At 42.6% G+C, this 6,192-nt stretch overlaps 1 pseudogene; it reads left to right on the top strand.

Annotated features, from left to right (window-relative positions):
- Window positions 1–4,438: 4,438 nt before the first annotated feature.
- Window positions 4,439–4,593, top strand: LOC129856283 (U2 spliceosomal RNA; annotated as a pseudogene).
- The last annotated feature ends 1,599 nt before the right edge of the window (window positions 4,594–6,192 follow it).

Raw genomic sequence — 6,192 nt, 5'->3', positions numbered from 1 at the left:
CAGCTGTTTAAAGTATTTTTATTGTAGTGGAAGGACTTTAAAAATAAAAAATTTAGTGTTAAAATGTAGTCTAGTGTAGCAGTAATGTATTACAGTTGTGGGATAATAGCCTTTAAACAGGAGAAGTAGTGACTATCTCTGCGTTACCTGGTTCCATGTTTGTGTAAAATACTACAGGTAGGCCTAATTTAATAAACCAACGATCTTGTGAAGAAAGTGATCACTTAATTTCACTGTTACTATCATTTGTGATTGCTGTCATATGCTAAAAATCACACTTCCTGATTCCCTACAATTGGCTGGTAAAATCACACTACCTGATTCCCTCAAAATGGGGGCTGGTAAATCGCTTTTAGGAGTTCTATATGGATACCATAGAAGTTTCTCATCAACAATATTCCCATGATTTGTTCAACTCGGATTTCTTAACTTCTGGATTTAGACTGACCTCCTGTGGCTATTCTAAAACTGCAGAGTTCCATGTAAGTTTCACGAGAAAGAGCACTAAATACATAAGGCCTCCCTTTACTGTGCTTCGTCATCTTTACTTTCGTAATGGTTCATACCAGTGAATGTATTTAACCTAGAATTAAACGATACAAGCCCAGGTGTTGCCACCACGTTCCTGACACATCCAACCCTCCAGACTTCACACCTTAAGAAACTCAATGGATCTCTGGTGCCACCAGGTGGCCATTACAGGGTACTCCAGTTAAATTGTGGCAGCAGTGCTACCACATGTTTTTTATGTAAGGTAATAATTTCTGTCAATACAATTATCTTCAAATTTCACAGAATGTGTACTTATTTGATAGGTTATTCTTCCTATTTAGCTCTTAATCTGATTTTATTTATCATTTTCAATTGGCGGCAGGATGACCATATGAATTTGGTCGTTGGTTACCGTCAAAAGTGGTTATTTCCACCAATGTTTTTAAAACATTAGCTTTGCTTTTTGGTGGAAAGCAAACAGAGCATATTTGGGTGTACGGGGCGGTAGAGGATTTTAAGGTAGATAGGTCAAGTGTTTTATTGCAAGGGTTGTGCAGGGATTTTAAACTGACTGACTGTTTTAAAACCCTGCATCCAAGAGAGGAGGGCTTCACCTGGACCAGTGGTGACGGCACCAGTCTCTCGCATCGACTATCCGTGACTGTCCCCCAACTGATGCTAGAATAACCCCTGCTTTCTTCTCAGATCACGTAATGCTGACGTGCACCCTTTCACTAACCTCGGGTGTGACTGTGGGAAAAGGGCCCTGGAAACTGAACTGCTCCCTTTTAGAAGATGATAGAGTAGTTAGTCAGTACAGGGAGCAGTTCAGCCAGTGGCAGACGCTACAGGACTTCTTTGACACACGAGCACAGTGGTGGGAAATGGTGAAGGGAAGGACGAGGACCGTCTTTAGAGAGATAGGAAAGAAGAAAAGCAAAGAAAAAGATGGACGCAGGCGACTGGAAATGTATTTGAATCTAGTACAGTAAGGCCTTAATTTTAACAAAGAAAATAAATAACTTAAGAAATTGCATTTTTTAGCAGAACAGAAGAGCAAGGGTTATTTTAAGAAGTAAACAAAGGAAAGTAGAAGGGGAGAAGTGCACAAGGTACTTTAAGAAAATAGTTAGCAAGTGTAGGATAATGACCTGTCAAAAAGAAAAGATGGGTTTTTAAAAACAAATACAGAGGGAATCGAAGAGGTAGTCAAGGATTTTTTGGGGAATTGTTTGGGGTAAAAGATGTGTGTGAGGAAACCATGGGGGACGTTTTAACATACATTGACAGGACTTTACCCAACACAGACGACCTAACAAAGACCTGACGATGACAGAAATTGACAAAGGACTGAGACATTTTAAGAGTGGTAAATCACCGGGGGAGGACAGCATCCCTTTGGAGTTTTACCTGACTTTCTGGAATGTTTTAGACAATGAACTTCTGTTTTGACGGACTTTGTACGATTCGACAGACTACCTGACAGTTTAGAGTAGGAATCGTGACCCTTTTACATGAGAAAAATGACAGGACTGACCTGAAAAACTGGAGACCAATTACCCTTTTAAACTTTGACTGTAAACTTTTAACACTCATAATGTCTTCTGTTTTAGGGGAGGCGATCCACCTGGACCAAACCTGTGCCATCCCCAGAAGGAAGATCACGGACAGCCTGGTACGTATCAGATATGCCATCTGTTATGCAAGAGACAGAAACATGCGGCTTGTAGTTCTAAATTTTGATTTTGATTTTTTTTTGGATTGGGTCTTGCACAAGTACCTCTTCAAGGTACTGCAAAAAAAGGACTTCCCTGGAAAGGTTCCTTGCTTGGGTGGGACTGCGGTACGGGGACATCACCAGCAAAATCCTTGTAAATTGGCATTTGTCAAAAGCAGTGAGAGTACACTGCGGCGTCCGTCAGGGCTGTCCGTTATCTCCTCTTCTGTTTGTGGCCTGCATTGAACCACTGGCACAGGTCTTGAGAAAGGACCAACGGATCAGTGGGGTGAGTATCCCGGGGAGTGGGGGGATGACCGCCAAGTGTGTGTTTTACATGGAAGATGTTAACATTTTATGCACTAACCTTTTATCTGTCGACAGGACCCTGGACAGGACTGACTGGTACAGACGAGCCTCTGTGGTGAGACTGAACGGAGGCCAAATTCTTCAGACAGTGGGCAGACCCAGACTTGACCAGACTACCACTGACTATTAACATTACTGACATAAGGGTACTGGGGGTAACGTTCGACCGGGAGGGAGGAGGGAGTGGTAACTGGAGTGGTATTTTAGGGACAGTACGACAGAGACTGGGGTTTAGTCATTAAGGCTGTGATTTTACCTGTGCTTTTATTAATCAGTTCTGTTTTTATCCCCCCATGAGCAACTCTTTTAACCCTAGAACGGATGTTTTTTAACTTCCTGTGGGGAAGCAAGTGGGAGAGACTGAAGAGGGAGGTGGTGAAGAGACCCAGGTCCAAGGGGGGAAAGGCTTGCCTGACCTCTACTTGTTCCTGGGCAGCCGCTACACAGCGTTACATCTCACTCTTGCCACCTCCCCGGTAAACAACAAGACCCAGGTCCTCGCACGGTTCTGGCTGGGGTCTTACCTCAGGACCCTGAGGCTGATCCCAGTCGACCGTTCGAGCCCCAGTCTCTTTCCTGCTCCCTACACACTACGTCCAGCTCCAAAGGTTAAGACATTTTAAACTGTAAAAAGAATCAGTGACTGTTTTAACTAAACACCGCTCTCTTCTCTCTCAAGTGCAGGAGTGGGAACCAGTGTGTCTAGTGTGCAGGCTTGCTATAGGCGAGCCTACAATGGTTTGGCGCAACGTGGCCCATTCTGCTCTGCTGAACCGGCACCGGGACCTGTCCTGGATGGTCGCTCACAAGATCCTCCCGGTCAGGGCCGTTATGCACTCCCGGGGCATGGCAAGGACATCCGCGTGCCCTCCAACCAGGCTGCGGCCAAGATCTGCTGGTGAGACACTTGCTCTGGGAGTGCAGAGACACTTGCTCTGGGAGTGCAGAGCCACCAGGGACCTGTGGAAGAAATCAGGCCCCCTGATCTCCCCATGTTTGCCAGCAGGAGAGGATCTAACGCCTCAGCTCGTGCTATATGGGGTGGGCAGAAGGCCTATCCCATCCAAGCTCTGGCCCACCCTCAGGTGTCTGAAGGACGCACTTTGGTCCTCCCGCAACCTGCTGGTAGGAAAACGGGTAGAGACCACCCCCCAGGCTGTGGCTTTGGTAGCCATGGAAACCCTGGGGTGGTACAGAAAAAAGGGGGCCTCAACTCCAGGCGAAGGGTCACCCACAACACCTAAGGTCCCGGCGGCCACGGCCTGACAGCACTGCGGTGCCTAGGGCGATGCGCCTAGGGGAGGGATCTCCTCTGAGTCCCAAAGGACAGGACAGTAGTTGAATTGGGAGAACAGGATGCAAATTTGATAAGGATTCACCACGTTCCCGTACAAAGGACTGAAGACAGCTTTTTAACAAAGTAACTTTTTAACATGTTTTCCATGTCTTAATTTTTTAAACTTTTGTTAAATAATTTGTGCACATTTTAAATGGCTTCAACAGATTGTATTTTACAAGAAAATATACTTTTATTCATGGTTGTTTTATATTATGTACTTTTTAACAAATATAAATGTAATATTCAAATGCTGTTTTTATGTGTATAAATTATGTACAAATTTAAATGAGCTGTTTTTAAAGGAAATGTATATAAAAAAAACTTTCCAAAAGAAAAAAGTCTGTTTTTTAATTTATTTAACTAGTCAAGTCAGTTAAGAACAAATTCTTATTTTCAATGACGGCCTAGGAACAGTGGGAAAACTGCCTGTTCAGTGGCAGAACGACAGATTTGTACCTTGTCAGCTCAGGGATTTGAACTTGCAACCTTTTGGTTACTAGTCCAACGCTCTAACCACTAGGATACCCTTCCACCCCTCTTATCAGTTTAATATCTGATACGTCCCCTGTCTGGGGACCATATATTAAATAGATTTTTGGAATTGGGAGATGGAATAGGGGCTTGAACCGTCCACACCACGTAGAGACCTGCAATACCTCCAGGAACTACAATACCTCCAGGAACTACAAAACCTCCAGGAACTACAAAACCTCCAGGAACTACAAAACCTCCAGGAACTACAATACCTCCAGGAACAGTGCACCCCTCACATTGTCAATGGACATTTTGGTTGATTTGGAATCTTTAAAATATGAGCTACTTTTGACCAGTACTGTTTTCATTTTATGTTCATGTAGCTATTTGCCAAAAGTCATTGGATTTTCTCTGTACTGATATAAGCTCTTGCTTTGTAATGTAAGCAAGGTTTGTTTGTATTTCATCTAGCTATCTGTGTTACAAAGTGATGGCTTTTTCTCCTTCCTTACAACACAGATTATCCATTATATTGACCAGTTACTAGTGGCCGCTCTAACAAGGAATATAAATATATATTTTTTTTTAAAGGAAGCCTGTCCGCAGGAGGAAGGTTAGGTGGGGCTATTCTAGCCAATGAGAGGGCAGATACGCATGTGCACAACGTTTTCCACTAGTTACCAAAGCCACAAAGTAGAAAACGGGCTATTCTTTTCGAGGTCATTGTAAGCTGCTGTAGCCTTAGCCTACCATTTGATACAATAAATATGTTGAAATTATATCACTGGTGGTCATTGCGAATCAATTTGCGTCACTTGTGTAGCCTGTTAGAGAAGTCGCCAAGCCAATAGATGGCGCTGCTGTTATGTGTAGCCGAGTGTGATTCTCTATAGTTGGAGTGAGTTAAGTTAGGCATTATTTACTACGTACTGAACGGAGCTGAATGCACGCTACACAATGATACGGAAGTAAAGACATTCTTATCAACATTACCTTGCCCTTGTATTGAATAATCAGCATTACAAAACATAGCCTACCTGTTCAGGGAAAAGTCCACAATGAAACTGACATTACATGTGGAGAATGATACATTCGCGATAGAGCTGTGACCATGATCGCAATTGATAACTTCCAATGTAATTAACTAAACACGAACATTAATAAATGCATAATAACACAAAGCTACAACAACAAACGGAAATTACAGGCTATTTATGAAATCCAATGTTGGCCTATCAGGGGCTATCAGCATCTAGCTCAGCAAACCATTGCAAAGTTGAATTGCAATTATAGACCCAGATTTTAGTCAGTAGTTAATGCGTATTGAAATAACAAGTCAATCTCGTAAATAGGACATTTATAAATAATTTGTAGTCTTGACATCTGGCACATAATAACTGCACAATTGCCAGAAAATAGCCAAACATTATTTTCTTTTTTTATTCGTCCAAGTGTTTCCTGAAAAGAGATTTCTATATCCCCTGTAAAACTTTCATCTCTCAAACTCTCCTGTCGGATTTATCTATAGTTATGCACATGCGCAAACGGGATTAATGTACAACTGGGTGTTTCGAGTCATGAATGCTGATTGGCTGACAGACGTGGTATATCAGACCGTATACCACGGGTATTTCAAAACGTTTATTTTTACTGTTCTAATTACGTTGGTAACCAGTTTATAATAGCAATAAGGCACGTCGGGGGTTTGTGATATATGGCCAATATACTGTGCCACCGCCAATGGCTGTGTCCTAAGAACAAAATAAGAAAAAACATAAAGTCCATCCAGTATGCAAAATAA

This window comes from Salvelinus fontinalis, chromosome 5 (genome assembly GCF_029448725.1).
Source record: "Salvelinus fontinalis isolate EN_2023a chromosome 5, ASM2944872v1, whole genome shotgun sequence".
NCBI lineage: Eukaryota > Metazoa > Chordata > Actinopteri > Salmoniformes > Salmonidae > Salvelinus > Salvelinus fontinalis.
Note: the sequence above shows the minus strand (reverse complement) of the source record. Positions and strands in the feature narration are given on the sequence as shown.